Consider the following 17900-nt stretch of genomic DNA (forward strand, 5'->3'; position numbering starts at 1 on the left):
CCTGAGGGGTAACGGCAGTGGGGTGTTTGGGCAGAGAGGCTTGAGGAGGAGAAGCAAAGAAAGACAAGTACCAACGAAGCATTTACCACATGCCACGCTCAGTACTTGATATGCATTATCATCTTACAACTGTTTAGGGCGAGCGTATTACCCACTTTATTTTTTTTCTTTTTTTTTTAACACTTTTATTTATTTATTTATGATAGTCACACAGAGAGAGAGAGAGGCAGAGACACAGGCAGAGGGAGAAGCAGGCTCCATGCACCGGGAGCCCGACGTGGGATTCGATCCCGGGTCTCCAGGATCGCGCCCTGGGCCAAAGGCAGGCGCCAAACCGCTGCGCCACCCAGGATGGATCCCGTATTACCCACTTTAAACGGAGATTCCAGAGATGCTATGTATATAACTGGCTCAGATCATGCAGCTGGCACATGGCCAAGCTCGGTCTGAACCCAGGCGTGTTGGGCTCTGAAGCCCCTGTTCCTCACCATCACTCTTGACTGCCTCTAGGTGCCTCTCAGGCACTGAATTTGCTGCAGTGCAAAGAACACTGGACCAGGAGTGAGGACACCCCAGGGTCTTAGTTTCTGTAAATTAAGGGGTTTTCAAGAGAGAAACTCCAAGGCATCTGCTGGTGTTCATAGGACTCAGGCCAGTAGATATGACAAGTAGGCCAGGGGAGGCTTTTCTGTCGCAGTGGGGATAGAAAACAGGTTGCAAGAGGGAACAACTGGTGAGCAAACAGAGATCGCTAGCAGGAGGGACGCTTTTCCCAAAGCTCCAAATAAAGGATCTGTAGGGAAGACTTCATCCTCCCAGGACCTTCTTCATCTATTCCACCTCAGGCATGGCTCAGAAATGAAATCTGGAGGTGAGAGCTCTGAACACCCCCAGTTTTCTCCAGGGATAAATAGAGAGGTGAGACATTGCCACCCTTGTTCCCCATACAGAGTCCTGCCCTGGGTACCAGACAGAGGGAAGAGCCTCTGCCTGCAAAGAGGTTTCTTTTCTTTTTTAAAGATTTGAGAGAGAGAGAGAGAGAGAGAGAGAGAGAGAGAGAGAGAATGTGCAAGAGCAGGAGTAGGGGGAGGGGCAGAGGGACAGAAACCTCAAGCAGACTCTGAGCTGAGTGTGGAACCCAATCCAGGGCTCAATCCCATGACTCTTGATTTTGGCTCAGGTCATAATCTCAACCTGAGCCAAAATCAAAAGTCAGATGCCCAATCGACTGAGCCACCCTGGCATCCCAAGAGTTTTTCTTTTTAAAAGAAAGGACATTAACCTGCAAGATAGAACAATAAAGCAAAGAAACATGAATGGATTAGGGACAGGGCTTCAGCCCCTGGCTGAGAAGATGCTGGTAAGACCAAGTAGGGTTTGTTAAAAAAATCCACAAGTTTCTTCCGACTTCATGGGATCTCTAGCCCATCAACTCCTCTAACCATCAATTCCCTCATATCTTTCTTTTCTCCTCTTATGCAACCTAGACTGTATGTTCTGTTGTTTCAACCACTCTTTGTGCAAAATCCTCAACTCTCCAGCCCTTTGGTCCTTCCACCAAATCCACCTGGTGAAAACCCAATCCAATTGGCGAGCCCTTCTCTTACCAAATCCACCAGGATTGCTAGATTTTGCTAGCAAAAGCCATCCAACCATTCAAACTGATATCCACTGATAACCATTCAAATTGATACAAATTCATGGTCTCTGGGCTCATTCCAATTAAACACAGCAGATTAAACACCTACGTTTACCACTATTCCTCCCTGAAAGACTACTAAAATTACATCAGTGGAATTTTAAATTCGGAAGAAAAAAACAAATGAGAAGAGAGACAAGAGATGGGAGATGTCAATACTCACAGAAGATAGAAAGCAGATGAGAAGTGGCAACTGGTCTAGCACATGGCAGAAAGTCAAAACCGGTATGTCCACAGAAGGCTAAGCAAATGGGAAACAAGCTGGCTCTTGGGGCAGAAACCCAGAAAGGTTCAGGAATCGGAAACACTAGCAATCTTGGAAGGCAAGAAGGGGTTGTAGAAGTTTGTATAAGGAACAATTAGACCCTGGCTCTTCTCCCCTACCTATTTAGTTAGGCAACCCCCCTCCTCTCCTCCTACTTCCAAAGAAGCAAAAAGACTTGTTTTCTAAAGAAACTGAAACAGGTAGGGTGGGACTTAGGGAGGCCAGGACTTAGAGACTTGAGGCACAGCAGGTGAGTATGAGGCACTGCACTGAGTATAGGAGGATTAGAAGGAAGTGACTATCAAATCAACTCCTGTCTCCTAACCAGCATTCAGAACCGGTGGCCAGGGGTAAACCCTCCAGGGCCAGGACGCTAGAGCATTCCTCCTTGGAAAAACTGACTTCCAAAACCCTAGAGAAAAGACCTCCTAATGCTCTTCTTTCAGTTCTCACCTGATCACCTGGTCAGTGGTGCCCACAAGTCAATATGGCCTGGCCTTGCACTTGGGCCTTCCAACATGCCTCAGTGTGAGCAGCCATCCAGCCAGAGATTACCAGACACCACAGGAAAGCCCCTAGCCTGAACCACAGGGGTAAAAACAGGCAAGCTGGGGGGCGGGGGGGGGGCGGGGGGGAAGCATTCGGTGGAAGAATGTAGGGAGCAGAAGCAAGCCTCAAAATTTCCAGAAGATACAGCATTCATAAAAAAATAGGTCGCCCTCAAAAAGGAATACTCAGAGAACAGGAGGAAACTCTAGGATTTTAAAAATACAACCGAAATGAAAAATTAGAAATAAAACGATGCCAAGAAAATCACACAAAAAGATAAAAATATAAAGAGATGGACAAAGAAAAGAACTCTAGATCAATCCCAAAGGCCCAACAGTCAAGTAACAGAAGTTTCAGAAATGGAAGGGAAAAAGGAGGAAAGAAATCAAAGAAAGCTTTATAGAACAGAAGCATAAATTAAAAGGATCCACTGAATGACCAATATGAAGACAGATTATAATATCGTCTTAGAATAGTGGAGGATCCAAAGGCTTCCAGAGGTTAAACAAAATGAACAAATGAACCAAAACTGGGTCATAGACAAAAGACAGAGAATCAAACCAAATAAACCACCTCCAACACAGAAGAGAGGTGAGGGGAATACAAAGGGCTGTAATGAGGGTAGTAACCACATTCAGAGGATAAAAGCACTTGACTTTTGTTATCTGCTCCCTGGATCCTCACCCCCTTCTTCCTTCTCTTCCTCCCTTCCTTCTTCCAATATTTGTTCAGTATCGAATATGTGCCAAGCATTCTGGGGCACCTGGCTGGCTCAGTTGAGAGTTCAAACCCTGTTGGGCATTGTGCTTACTTAATAAACTAAAATTTAAAAAAAGAAGAAAAAAAAGAAGAAGAAGAAGAAAAGGCCACAGCCCTGCCCTCATGAAACTCACAGTCCGAGCAAAGTCACCAGTGAGCCAACTCTCCCGCACAGAGGTGATTTTGTTTGGTTTGCATAGCATGTTTTGTCTTTTTTTTTTTTTCCTAAGTAATCTCTATGCCCAAAGTGGAGCTCAAACTCATGATCGAGAGTCACATGCTCTACCAACGGAGCCAGCCCGGCACCTCTCCTTTAAAGCTTTTTTTCTTTTTCCAAGTTAAAAATTCCTTAATTTTTTATTCCTGTATGATATCACTACCACAGTTTACAGGCCAATATACTTCATGTAAAAGATAAAGCTGCAACAGATAAAAGACCTCAGGAATTTACACCTGACACCACACTGCATTAACCAACAGCTGCACGGTTTGCAAACTGTGGCTATGACAGTCCTGAACAAGGAGGGTTCCGGCTGAAGCTGTAGTCGCTTCTGTGACCGCGGATCATCATTCCTTCTGTGGCAGATGTTTACGGTTCCTCTAATGCATTCGGGACGACCGTCTCGGAGTAACCTGCAGCCTTCCTGACAATCCTGGCTCTCTCTTCTGCTAAGAACTGTGGCCCTTTTCTTCTGAAATTGTTTAGGACCTTCTGCTACATATCCACCACTTTCCACCACTTTCACCACCAGATCCATAACCACCACCAGAGAGACTACCCGAGCTTCTGCCACCAAAACTGCCCTCCTTCACGGGTCCATAATTTGATGGCTGTTGTCCACCGTAGTTTCCAAAATCAGTCTAGTTCCCACCACCACCATAGTTACCTCCAAAATCTCCTCCTTCGGGATCCCTGGGTGGCGCAGCGGTTTGGCGCCTGCCTTTGGCCCAGGGCCCGATCCTGGAGACCCGGGATCGAATCCCACATCAGGCTCCTGGTGCATGGAGCCTGCTTCTCCCTCTGCCTGTGTCTCTGCCTCTCTCTCTCTCTCTGTGTGTGTGACTATCATAAATAAATAAAAATTAAAAAAAAAAATCTCCTCCTTCAGAGTAACCATCATATCCTCCACCACCAACTCCACTTCCTTGGTTTCCATATCCCGGTCCACCACCACCGGAGCCTCCTCTACTGCTATAACCAGGACCACTGTCATGTTGCCACCGTCACCTCCAAATCCATTATACCCACCACCGCCTCCTCCATAACCACCTCAGCGGCCGCCACCTCCACCACCATAGCTTCCTCTTCCACCAAAGTTTCCACCATGGCCAACATTACCACCACCTCCGAAGTTTCTCCCACATCCCACGAAATTGCCAGCTCCACCTCCACGACTTCTTTGTGATCCAGCAGACTGCATCTCTTGTTCAGAAAGGGCCTTTTTCTTTTCTTTCTTTTTTTTTTCTTTTAGATTTATTTATTTATTCAGAGAGAGAGGCAGAGACACAGGCAGAGGGAGAAGCAGGCTCCATGCAGGGAGCCAGACGTGGGACTCGATCCCGGGTCTCCAGGATCACACCCCAGGCTGCAGGAGGTGCTAAACCGCTGCGCCCCCGGGGCCGCCCAGACAGGGCCTTTTTCACCTCATAGTTATGCCCATATGGTATTTCTGAACAACAATTTTATCAACTGTATCATGGTCATCAAAAGTTACAAAAGCAAATCCTCTCCTTTTTCCACTCTGTCTTCCATAACTTCTATGGTTTCAATCTTGCCATACTTTTCAGAGTAGTCTCTCAAATTATATTCTCCTCCATCTTCTTCAATACTACCAACAAAAATCTTCTTCACTCTTGGATGGGCACAGGCTTGACAGAAGCCTCTCTAGAACTAGCTCTCTTTGGTTCCCCTACACGCCCAACAACCTCGTTGGTGGGGCACACATTGCTGCATCCACCCCTTCAACACAAGGGTAAGTCACAAAACCAAACCCCTGGAATGTTTTGTTGGGGGTCTCTCGTCACTACACAACCTCTAAGTGTGCTCCATTTTTCAAAATGTTCCCTTAAACTACCATCTGTAGTTTCAAAGCTCAAACCACCAATAAACAGTTTTCTCAACTGCTCTGGTTCCTTTGGATCTTGGCCCTCCATTTTGAGACCCGACTCACCTCTTCCATCTCAAGTTTAATACGCTGTTTTAAAGCTTTAAAAAATAATTAAAAATAATAAAATAATAAAAAATAAATAAAGCTTTTTAAAAATAATTGTTAATACTGAAACTTCCAGCTTCTCGTGAAAAAAAAAATCGGAAGGCCGAACAATACTAAGTCTGAATTAACAAATAGCAACGATCACCTGTAGTTGGAGTTGCCCCTTTTTATTATTGTAGTTTTGCATTCATTATGCTTTCTTTCCATTTTTAAAAAATTCTTGAGTAAGCAATATGTTCAGGTAGCTCAAAAATCAAAATATAAAAAATATTAATGGTGAAAAGTCTAATTACCACCCCATTCCATGTACCCCATTCCCACCTCCATCCCCACAAGTAACAATTTCTAATAGTTTTTTTTAATGTTTTGTTTTTTTAATCTATTTTTTTAATGTTTTATTTTTTTTAAGAATTTATTTATTTATTCATGAGAGACACGGTGGGGGTGGGGGGGAGAGGCAGAGACACAGGCAGAGGGAGAAGCAGGCTCCATGCAGGGAGCCTGACATGGGGCTCAATCCCAGGACTCCAGGATACGCCCCAGGCAGAAAGCAGACGCTTGACCGCTGAGCCACCCAGGGATCCCCTCTAATAGTTTTTTGGGTAACTTTTAGAGTCTTTAAATATTTTTTTTTAATTTTTATTTATTTATGATAGGCACACAGTGAGAGAGAGAGAGGCAGAGACACAGGCAGAGGGAGAAGCAGGCTCCATGCACCGGGAGCCCGACGTGGGACTCGATCCCGGGTCTCCAGGATCGCGCCCTGGGCCAAAGGCAGGCGCCAAACCACTGCGCCACCCAGGGATCCCAACTTTTAGAGTCTTTAATGCAAATACTAACAAATGTGGATATATATTCCTATTTTTCTCTGTTTTCACACAAAGGATAGCATATGATCACTGATTTGCACCTTGCTTTCACTTAACAATACACAGGTGATCCTTTATCAGTACATACAGAACATCCATGTTCTTTTTTTTTTTTTTTTAATTTATGACAGTCACAGAGAGAGAGAGAGAGAAGCAGAGACACAGGCAGAGGGAGAAGCAGGCTCCATGCACTGGGAGCCCGATGTGGGACTCGATCCCGGGTCTCCAGGATCGCGCCCTGGGCCAAAGGCAGGCGCCAAACCGCTGCGCCACCCAGGGATCCCCATGTTCTTTTTTTTAATCAAACAGCTTTATTGAGGTGGAATTCACACGCCATAAAACATAACCCTTTAAATTATACATTTCAGGGGTTTTTCAGTATAGTAACAGAATTGCACAATGACCACCAGTAATTCCAGGACAAATTCATCACCCCCCCAAAAAGAAACTCTTTAGTGGCCACTCCTCATTCTCCATTGCCCATCCACCCACCCATCCCTGCCTCCAGCCACCACTACCCTATTTTCTGCCTCTACAGAGTTGCCTATTCTAGACATTTCATATAAACAGAACCATACAAAATATGACCTTCCTTTGAAGACATGGCTACTTTTACTGATCATAACGTTTTCTTCAAGGTTCATCCATGTTAAAGCATATTACCAAAAAAAAAAAAAAAGCACATTATCAGTACTTCATTCCCTTTCATAGCCAAATAATATTCCGTAATATGGATATTCCACATTTTATTTAACTATTCGCCAACGAAAGGACATTTGGATTGTATATACTTTTTGGCTATTGTGAACAGTGCTGCTATGAATATACATGTACCAGTTTTTGTGTGGGTACATGTTTTCAATTCTCCTAGGTTCAAACCTGGTAGTGGATTTGCTGGGTCATACGGGAAGTCTAACGTTTTGAGGAACAGCCAAACCGTTTTCCAAGGTGCTGGTACCATTTTTACAGTCCCATCAATCAGTACCGTATGAGGGTTCTAATTTTTCCATATCCTTGGCAGACTTATTAGCTTTTTCATTATAGCCACTGCATTTGTAATTTTGATAAGGATTGCCAACATCCACGGAGGTCGTACCGGTGTATGCAAGTGCTTGCGTTCTTAGCCTCCGTAGCAGAGTATGCTGTCAAACTTCTGCATGTTTTCAGTTTGAGCAGTAAAAAATGATATCTTAGTATGGTTTTATGTTAGTTGAACAGCTGCATCAATCAGTTTTGCTGTGGTAACTAATGGCTTCACGATCCCACTGGCTGGCAACAACAGAAGTTTCTTTCTCTTTCATGGTTTATGTTGATTGTGTGGTTGGCCAGAATTCGGATTCATGTACCTTTATTCCAAGACCTAGGCTGAAGGAACAGCCCCTACCTGGGACACAATGTTCTCAAGGCAGAAGGAAATGCACAAAAGGCAGAGAAAACCATCCACTCTTAAAACTTCTGGGCAAAAAAAAAAAAAAAGAAAAGAAAAAGAAAACCTTCTGAGCAGCCCTGGTGGTGCAGCGGTTTAGCTGCTTCTTGCAGCCTGGGGTGTGATCCTGGAGACCCGGGATCGAGTCCCGCATCAAGCTCCTGCATGGAGCCTGCTTCTCCCTCTGCCTGTGTCTCTGCCTCTGTGTGTGTGTGTCTCTATGGATAAATAAAATGTTAAAAAAAAAAAAAAAACTTCTGCTCCTCCCTGGGATATGGCCCATGTGCTCCCACCCTGTTGACCAGGGCACACCCCAGAGCAGCGGGATGAGGATGTACGTTCCTCCCCCAGGCGGGCGCCGCAAACCTCATGGCCCTGGTGGAGATGTAAACTCTCGTCACAAGGCCACTGGACATTAGCCCTCAAAATTTTGCATTGGTTTCGCCTCAGTCCACACCAGTCCACCTCACTCATCCGCATTACCTGCCTGGTCCTGTAGATAACCCAGTCGGAGCCACTGGCCTAAAGGGTCCTCTCCTCCTCCCTCGGGGATGTCCTCATTATCCCCCCTCATTTCTTCAACTCTCCTTCCTACTACCTCTCATAGTGTTTTAAATTGTTTGAACCTGGGATCCCTGGGTGGCGCAGCGGTTTGGCGCCTGTCTTTGGCCCAGGGCGCGATCCTGGAGACCCGGGATCGAATCCCACGTCGGGCTCCCGGTGCATGGAGCCTGCTTCTCCCTCTGCCTGTGTCTCTGCCTCTCTCTCTCTCTGTGACTATCATAAGTAAATAAAAAAAAAAAAAAATAAATAAATTGTTTGAACCTGGGGATCCCTGGGTGGCGCAGCGGTTTGGCGCCTGCCTTTGGCCCAGGGCGCGATCCTGGAGACCCGGGATCGAATCCCACGTCGGGCTCCCGGTGCATGGAGCCTGCTTCTCCCTCTGCCTGTGTCTCTGCCTCTCTCTCTCTCTCTCTGTGTGACTATCATAAATAAATAAAATTTAAAAAAAAATTGTGTGAACCTGTCACCCATTCCCCGTCTAGCCACCTTCTCGTCACCGCCAACCTTCTGAAAAGAAAGGTCTCCACTCCATTTTTACCTTCCCTCCTCTCACGCTTTCCTTAGTCCTCCACCGAATCCGATGGACACACATCACTTTTATCCCAGAAACATTTGACTTCACTGGCTTCCATATGATTACCGCCTGCCGTTTCTTAGTTGCCTTCACACTTTCACCTTCCTCTGGCCCTCCCGCAAATGCTAGAGGCCCGCGCCCTCGGGGCCCTGTGAGTGCCTCTTCTACCTGTTGAACTCTGCACCACCCTCTGGACAATCGCATCCGTCCCTAGGGCTACCTGCTGGTAGCTCCCCCATTCCAGACCTCTCTCCTGACTCCAGGTCCGAGAAGCCACCTGCCTAATTTAGAAGTCTCATGGGCACCTCGTACTCAGTAGGCCCAAATTTAAACTCCATCTCAGCCCTCTCAAATCTGCTCTCATTCTTAGGTTCCCTGGTTTGATGAAACGCACCATCTTCTACTGGTTACTCAAACTTAGATTCTTTTTTTCTTTTTAAGATTATTTACTTATTTATTTATTTATTTATTTATGAGAGATACAGAGAGACGGGGGGGGGGGCAGAGACACAGGCAGAGGGAGAAGCAGGCTCCAAGCAGGAAGCCTGATGTGGGACTCAATGGGACCCCAGGACCACGCCCTAGGCTGAAGGGGGCCCTAAACCGCTGACCCACCGGGGCTACCCTCAAACTTAGATTTTGATTGATTTCCTGTCTCCTCATCCTTCACTAATTTTTTTCCTTTTCATTTAAACTTCAAATATTGGTGATCCCTGGGTGCACAGCGGTTTGGCGCCTGCCTTTGGCCCAGGGCGCGATCCTGGAGACCCGGAATTGAATCCCACGTCGGGCTCCCGGTACATGGAGCCTGCTTCTCCCTCTGCCTGAGTCTCTGCCTCTCTCTCTCTCTCTCTCTCTCTGTGACTATCATAAATAAAAATAATAATAATAATAATAATAATAAACTTCAAATATTGTTACATCTTTCTCTCTCATTCAAAAACATCAGCACACAGTAAAACGTGGCTAAACCTTCACGTTTTTACTATGGGCTATGTTATAAAATTCTTTTCCTTAAAAACACTTCAAAGGGAAAATGGTGACCTTATAGTGGAGAAACCTGGTGGACACCTCCCTACCCAAGTGATCGAGGCAACATCACCAATAATGAACAGACTGACATACGGTCCTCCTAACGTGAGGCACTGAAAGGACTCAATAGCACTCCTGTTACATTTCTGCCAAATATGCATAATCCAAATTTAATTGTGAGGAAACAGATATATCTAAATTGAGGGGCATTCTAGAAAGCAGCTAACCTGTTATTTTTCAAATATGTCAACATCAGGATCCCTGGGTGGCTCAGCAGTTGAGCATCTGCATTCGGCCCAGAGCATGATCCTGGAGTCCCAGGTTTGAGTCCTGCATTGGGCTCCCCTCGAGGAGCCTGCTTCTCCCTTTGCCTGTGTCTCTGCCTCTCTCTCTCTCTCATGAATAAATAAATAAAATCTTAAAAAAAAAATCAATGTCATGAAAATCAAAGAAAGATTGAAGAACTGTTCCAGAAACAGAGACATTACAATCAAAAGGAATGTGTGAACTTAAATCAGCTCCCAGATGAGGAAGAAAAAAATGCTGTTATGAAGAACATTATTGGAACAACTGGTGGAAGCGGACTGTGCATGGCATCATAAATATTAGTATTCTATGTTCAATTTCCTTAATTTGATCATTGTACCATGGTTATGTAAGAGAATATTCTTTTTTTTAATTTATTTACTTATGATAGTCACAGAGAGAGAGAGAGAGAGAGGCAGAGACACAGGCAGAGGGAGAAGCAGGCTCCATGCACCGGGAGCCCGACGTGGGATTCGATCCCGGGTCTCCAGGATCGTGCCCTGGGCCAAGGGCAGGCGCCAAACCGCTGCGCCCCCCAGGGATCCCGTAAGAGAATATTCTTATTCTGAGAAAACGTACTGAAACATTTCACAGAAAAGGAGTATGATATCTGCAACTTTCTCTTAGTTCACAAAAAGACAACACTGTATCTATAAGCATTTTTAGAAGAATAACAGTTTTATTCAGATATGATTCACATACCATAAAGTTCATCCTTTTATTTATTTTTTTTAAGTTCATCCTTTTAAATTGTATAATTCAGTGGGTTGTTGTTTTTTTTTTTTTAGGATACTCACAAAGTTGTGCATTGTTCACATTATTTAATTTCAGAACATTTTCATCATCCCAAAGAGAAACCTCATACCTATTAGCAGGTATGAATCACCATGCATTTTTCAAAAGACTGAAAGAGATGGAAAAAGCCTTCAAAATATTAAGTATGGTTATTACTGGCTATTGGAATTATAGACCATTTTAATTTTCTTATTTATCTACCTATACTTTTATAATTGTATATAACTTCATATTACTCACGTAATTAAAGGATTTTTTGATCGACAAGAAAGATTAAGGAGGTTAAGGGGCAATGAAAACTCCAAAATATACAAACCACCAGGCTCAAGAATGGCCCTCGTACAATCATGTGGTTTTCCCAGTCCCCAATCCACTCTCTCTTATCAAAAAGGTCTAACTGGTGACAAAAGTAGCCCTATGCTGCTCATTTCTATTGCGCAGCCCAAATGGAGAGAGAGGAACAGGTTTATCTAGCTCAGCAAACACTGACTCAGTATCTATCCCTGGCACGGGCACTACCTGGGGGGGAGGGAGGGCACTGTGTCTGCCCTGTGCCCTCCAGCTAACAGGCCAGTAGGGAGGTGGGCAGACGCACTTGCCACAAAGGAGTGGAATGTTCACCAAGAAAGGCAGGGCTGGCTAATTCTGCTCAATTGGCCCAGGGCAGCCTTCAAAGAGAAAACATGCCAGACTTAAAGCAATAGAGAGCTGGTACAGGAAAAGACTAATCAGTAATCATTACAATACTATTTGAATAACTGATAGGGTGGGCCTGAGAGGAAGAACTGTGCCACAGAAGTTAGGGAAGGTCACACAGGAGGAAACCTGCCTGTAGGCATAAAAAAAAAAAAATCAGGGCAGTTGCTTCTTAAAGCATTTTCGGCCAGGCTTCTAGTTAGAAAATGACCACACTGACCTCCATCCTATCTACCTGTTCACAAATTCCACAGACTCAATACCCACATCCATAAAGGCACCAATTCTCCTTATGTGTACAGTGTTTTCTCCTCCTTCTAGATTGTAAATCCCTGGGGGTTAAACACTTATCTTTAAGGAAAGCACTAAATACAAAAAAAGCACTCAAAAAAATGTTAGTTTTGGGATCCCTGGGTGGCGCAGCGGTTTGGCGCCTGCCTTTGGCCCAGGGCGCGATCCTGGAGACCCGGGATCGAATCCCACGTCAGGCTCCCGGTGCATGGAGCCTGCTTCTCCCTCTGCCTGTGTCTCTGCCTCTCTCTCTCTCTGTATGACTATCATAAAAAAAAAAAAAATGTTAGTTTTCGGGGATCCCTGGGTGGCTCAGCGGTTTAGCGCCTGCCTTGAGCCCAGGGCGTGATCCTGGAGACCCGGGATCGAGTCCCACGTGGAGTCCCAAGTCGGGCTCCCAGCATGGAGCCTGCTTCTCCCTCCTCCTGTGTCTCTGCCTCTATCTCTCTCTCTCTAAGTCTATCATAAATAAATAAATCTTAAAAAAAAATGTTAGTTTTCATCCTCCCCACTCTCCTCTCTCTTCCCTTAAGGTCTTGCACAAAGACACTCAACAAACATCTGGGTGAATTGACCAACTATTTCCAGGTACTAAAAAATAATGCTGCATTCTACATACATTTGATTTGCATAGACCAAAAATCTGTATTAATGATAATTTAGAAGATTTGCAAAGGGACTTTTCTCTGTCAAAGCCTTCTCATCAAAAAAAAAAATTTTTTTTAAAAAAAGCCTTCTCATCTATGACTTCATTTGATCCTCACAGTAGTGCTGGAAATCAGACTGAAAGGTATTTATTTATTCACTCTGGTTTTCAAGATGAGGACCAGAGATCAGTTCAGAGTTAATTTGTCCAAGATTACACAGGTGACACAAGAACATGCCAAGATCTCTGATTTTCTGAATTCTAAGCTAGTACCTCTCCCACTACATTACTGGTTACTTTTAAGTCTGGCATTTCTTACTACCTCTCACCACACACAAAAATAAACTGCAGCTAAGATAAAGACATAAGCTGAAAATATACAACTATAAGAACGTCAAATGGGACTACAGGGAAATATTTTTGTAATCTTGAGGTAGTGTCACAAAAACCCCAGAGCCACAGGCAAACTTGACTACATAAAACTTTTAAAATTCTGTGTAAAGAAAGACACCATTAAAGTGATTAAAAAATAAAAAAATAAAGTGATTAAAGATAACTCATGGCTTTACCCCACCCCTCATTATTTTACCCATTCCATGTTTTCCAAAGTGATTTTTGCTCTCCTTGCAATTATTCTTTTCCATGAAAATTTTAATATTGGGTTAAATTCCATGCAAGGTCCTGGTTTTTTGTTTTTTGTTTTTTTTTTTTAAGATTTTATTTATTCATGAGAGAGAGAGAGGCAGAGGGAGAAGCAGGCTCCATGCAGGGAGCCCTATGTGGGACTCGATCCCAGGTCCCCAGTATCAGACCCTGGACTGAAGGTGGCGCGCTAAACCACTGAGCCACCCGGGCTACCCACAAGGTCCTGTTTTATTTTTTTTATTTTTTTTAATTTTTATTTATTTATGATAGTCACATAGAGAGAGAGAGAGAGAGAGAGAGAGAAAGAGAGAGGCAGAGACATAGGCAGAGGGAGAAGCAGGCCCCACGCACCGGGAGCCCAACGTGGGACTCGATCCCGGGTCTCCAGGATCACGCCCTGGGCCAAAGGCAGGCGCTAAACCACTGCGCCACCCAGGGATCCCCCAAGGTCCTGTTTTAATTAGAACTCCCCTTAATTGATAGCAAAAACTCACATCTCTACAAAATTAAGTCTTTCTATTCACAGCCATGGTAAAACTCTCCATTCAACCAAGACCTTTTTGTCTTTCACTAAAATAGTCTGAATTTCTTTTTCTTTCTTTCTTCCTTCCTTTCTTTCTTCCTTAAAGAGATCTTACTTTATTCATGATAGACATAGAGAGGCAGAGGGAGAAGCAGGCTCCATACTGGGAGCCCGACATGGGACTCGATCCCAGGACTCCAGGATCACATCCTGGGCCAAAGGCAGGCACTAAACCACTGAGCCACCCAGGGATTCCCTGAATTTCTTTTTTAAGAAGATTTTATTTGACACAGACAGCACACGAGCAGAGGGAGCAGCAGGCAGAGGGAGAAGCAGGTTCCCCCAAGAGTAGGGAACCCAGTGCAGGGGTTGATCCCAGGACCCGGGGATCATGACCTGAGCCAAAGGTAGACGTTTAACTAAGCCACTCAGGCACCCCTAGAAATGTAGTAATATTCTTATTGTGAGATTATTTATCTCACATTTTTATGGATGCCATTGTTGGTATATTTTATTTATTTTATTTTATTTATTTACGATAGTCACACAGAGAGAGAGAAAGAGAGAGAGAGAGAGAGAGAGAGAGAGAGGCAGAGACACAGGCAGAGGGAGAAGCAGGCTCCATGCACCGGTTGCCCGACGTGGGATTCGATCCCGGGTCCCCAGGATCGCGCCCTGGGCCAAAGGCAGGCGCTAAACTGCTGCGCCACCCAGGGATCCCTGTTCATATATTTTATATACACAATTTTTGTTAATTTCATATCTGGACATACTGAACTCACTAGTTTTCGTATTTTGTCAATCAATCTTTCTAGTTGAATATATCATATGAAAATAATGAGACTAAGTAAATAAATAAATAAAATAAAATAAAAAAATAAAAAAATAAAATAAAATAAAATAAAATAAAATAAAATAAAATAAAATAAAATAAAATAAAGGGCAGCCCCGGTGGTGCAACGGTTTAGCGCCGCCTGCAGCCCGGGGTGTGATCCTGGAGATCTGGGATCAAGTCCCATGTCGGGCTCCCTGCATGGAGCCTGCTTCTCCCTCTGCCTGTGTCTCTGCCTCTCTGCCTGCCTCTCTCTCTCTCCGCCTCTGAACAAATAAATAAAAAAAAAAAAAGAAAAAGAAAGAAAAAATAATGAGACTTTTCAGTGGCCAAGAGCTCCAGTAAAATATTAGCTTCAATGGTAAACATTCTTATCTTATTTCTATTTTTGATAGGAATGTTTCAGATAATTTCCTGTAAAGCATGATTTGCTGTAAAAAAGAAAAGGCTGATAAACAAAAAACTAAGAGAAAGTATTTTAAATGCATATGACAAAAGAAAAGTTAATATAACTTAGAGAAGATGCAACAGAGGTTGCTCAATTCCACTACTGATGATACGCAAATTTAAGCAATAAAATTACTATTTTTCATCTATTAAATTGGCAACTCCACTAAAAATTCATAGTATCCAGTATTGCTATGTTGCAGGAAATGGGGACATTCACTCCTGTTTGAGTGAGCCTGTAAATTATTACAAACTGAAATTCAATTTTACAGAATTGACTGAAATTTATTTTTTTTTAAAGATTTTTATTTATTCATGAGAGACATACACAGAGAGATAGAGAGAGAGGCAGAGGAAGAAGCACGCTCCATGCAGGGAGCCCAATGTGGGACTTGATCTCGTGACTCCAGGATCAGGCTCTGGGCCCACGGCAGTGCTAAACCACTAAGCCACCCGGGCTGCCCTTGACTGAAATTTAAAACGCACGTATCAGGGCAGCCCGGGTGGCTCAGCGGTTTAGCGCCGTCTGCAGCCCGGGTGTGATCCTGGAGACCTGGGATCGAGTCCCACATCGGGCTCCTTGCATGGAGCCTGCTCCTCCCTCTGCCTGTGTGTGTCTCTGCCTCTCTCTCTCTGTGTATCTCTCATGAATAAATAAATAAAATCTTAAAAATAAATAAATAAAACGCACGTATCCTATCTATGAATCTACTAATGCAAAAGGATAACCATATGAAGATGTTCCTTATGGCATTGTTTATAAGCCAAAATAACAAAAGTAACCTAAATCTTCATCAGGATGAGTCTGAACAAATCCAAGTACAAATATAAGTTAGGATATTACACAATTGTTAAAATATTAAAGAACTTAGATGTCTACAATCTAACACTTCTGTCCAGCACTGAAAGTGCTCAATAAATACACTGGATGAAAAATAAATTTATGCAAGGGGCAACTGGGTGGCTCCATCTGTGAAGCATCTGCCTTCTGCTCCGATTAGGATCCCAGCACCCTGGGATCCAGCCACATTGGGCTCCCTGCTCAGCCCGGCATCTGCATCTGCCCCTCCCTCCTGTTTGTGTTTCTCTCAAAAAAAAGTAAATAACTTAAAAAAAAAATTTTGTATGAGTATAGAAAAAGACCTGAATGTACATTTGCCAAACTGATAAAAGTGACTATCTTCAGAAGCACAGGATAGAAGAAGAAACTTCACACTTCTTGCCTTTTATTCTTTTGTGTGTGCGGATCTGTCAAAATAAATATGAGCTAATTTTTAAAAAAATATTTATTTCAAAAAAAAGTCTAAAAACATTTATTTCGGGGCAGCCTGGGTGGCTCAGCGGTTGGGCAACTGCCTTCGGCCCAGGGCATGACCCCGGGGTCCTGGGATCAAGTCCCGCCTCAGGCTCCCTGCATGGAGCCTGCTTCTCCCTCTGCCTGTGTCTCTCTCCTCTCTGTTTCTCATGAATAAATAAAATCTTAAAAAAAAAAAAAAAAAAGAAGAGTAAATAATTAAAAAAAAAAAAAATTTGTATGAATATAGAAAAAGACCTGAAGGTACATTTGCCAAACTGATAAGAGTGACTATCTTCAGAAGCACAGGATAATAGAAGAAAAAACTTCACACTTCTTGCCTTTTCTTTCGTGTGTGCAGGATCTGTCAAGATAAGTATGAACTAATTTTTTAAAAATATTTATTTCAAAAAAAATAAAAAATAAAAAATATTTATTTCAAGGTAGCCCGGGTGGCTCAGCGCTTGGGCACCTGCCTTCAGCCCAGGTCGTGACCCCAGGGTCCTGGGATCGAGTCCTGCGTCGGGCTCCCTGCATGGAGCCTGCTTCTCCCTCTGCCTGTGTCTCATCAATAAACAAATAAAAACCCTTAAAAAAAATTTATTTCTGATAACATTTCTCTATTTCATCAATTTCATCATGAGTCTAAGAGCACAAAGATTTGCTGTCAACGGCTCAAAACACAAAGCGCTGGGGGAAACGAACCCCGTGCACAAAGGGATAGTTGGGAATGCCTCTTTTTTTTTTTTCCCATAATTTAATTTTTTTTCTTTAGACATCTCAGTTGGTGTTTTCCTAATCCCACAGCCTGACAGCACCTGCAGCAGAAGCTGGGCCTTAAACGGAACCGACAACTCCTTCCATTAGGAGCACCTGGCACAGTCCATCACTAGCGGGGCCTGCCCCCAACAGCCGGGGGTGGGAGACCCTAAGGAGAGGTCACGGTCTCCGTTTTCTTAGCGCGGACACAGGCGCCGCCGCGGCGCTCAGGCTGGGATGGAGCTGACCGTGCGCTGAGCGGGGCCCCAGGGCGTCCTCCCGCCGGGGAGGCGATGCCGCACGCCCGCAGGCCTGGGCTGGCGCAGCGCGGTGGGGCACCCAGGGTCGCCTCGGGGGCCTGGCCCCGCAGAAAGTTAACTCCTCCCGGCCGACTGGACGGCCCAGGCTCAGAAGCGACAGGGTCAGATGCGACAGGTCGGCGAGCGAGGGAGGCCAAGGCGCGTCCCCAACGAGCCTTAACCGACCCACCTAGCAGAACCATCCAAGCGCACCTGGCGCGCGTCGCCTGACGGTCTCCGTTCCTGCCCTCAGCCAAGATGGCCGCCGAGGGGCGCGCCCACGGCACGGCGCACGCGCGGCGGCGCCGGCCCGCCCCCTTTCCCGTCCTCCCGCGCGCCGGCCCCGCCCCCTCGCCGGCGGCGCCCCCTCCCAGCGTCCTCGGCCTCACCCCCTTTCTGGCTGCTCCCGCCGGTCCC

General features: G+C 44.7%; 1 protein-coding gene across 3 annotated transcripts in view; it reads right to left on the reverse strand.

The window, feature by feature from the left end:
* Positions 1 to 17900, reverse strand: part of CSAD (cysteine sulfinic acid decarboxylase) — a 35180-nt gene that overhangs the window by 16350 nt on the left and 930 nt on the right. The window lies entirely within an intron of this gene.

Source organism: Nyctereutes procyonoides, unplaced genomic scaffold, assembly GCF_905146905.1.
Source record: "Nyctereutes procyonoides isolate TBG_1078 unplaced genomic scaffold, NYPRO_anot_genome, whole genome shotgun sequence".
Classification (NCBI taxonomy): domain Eukaryota; kingdom Metazoa; phylum Chordata; class Mammalia; order Carnivora; family Canidae; genus Nyctereutes; species Nyctereutes procyonoides.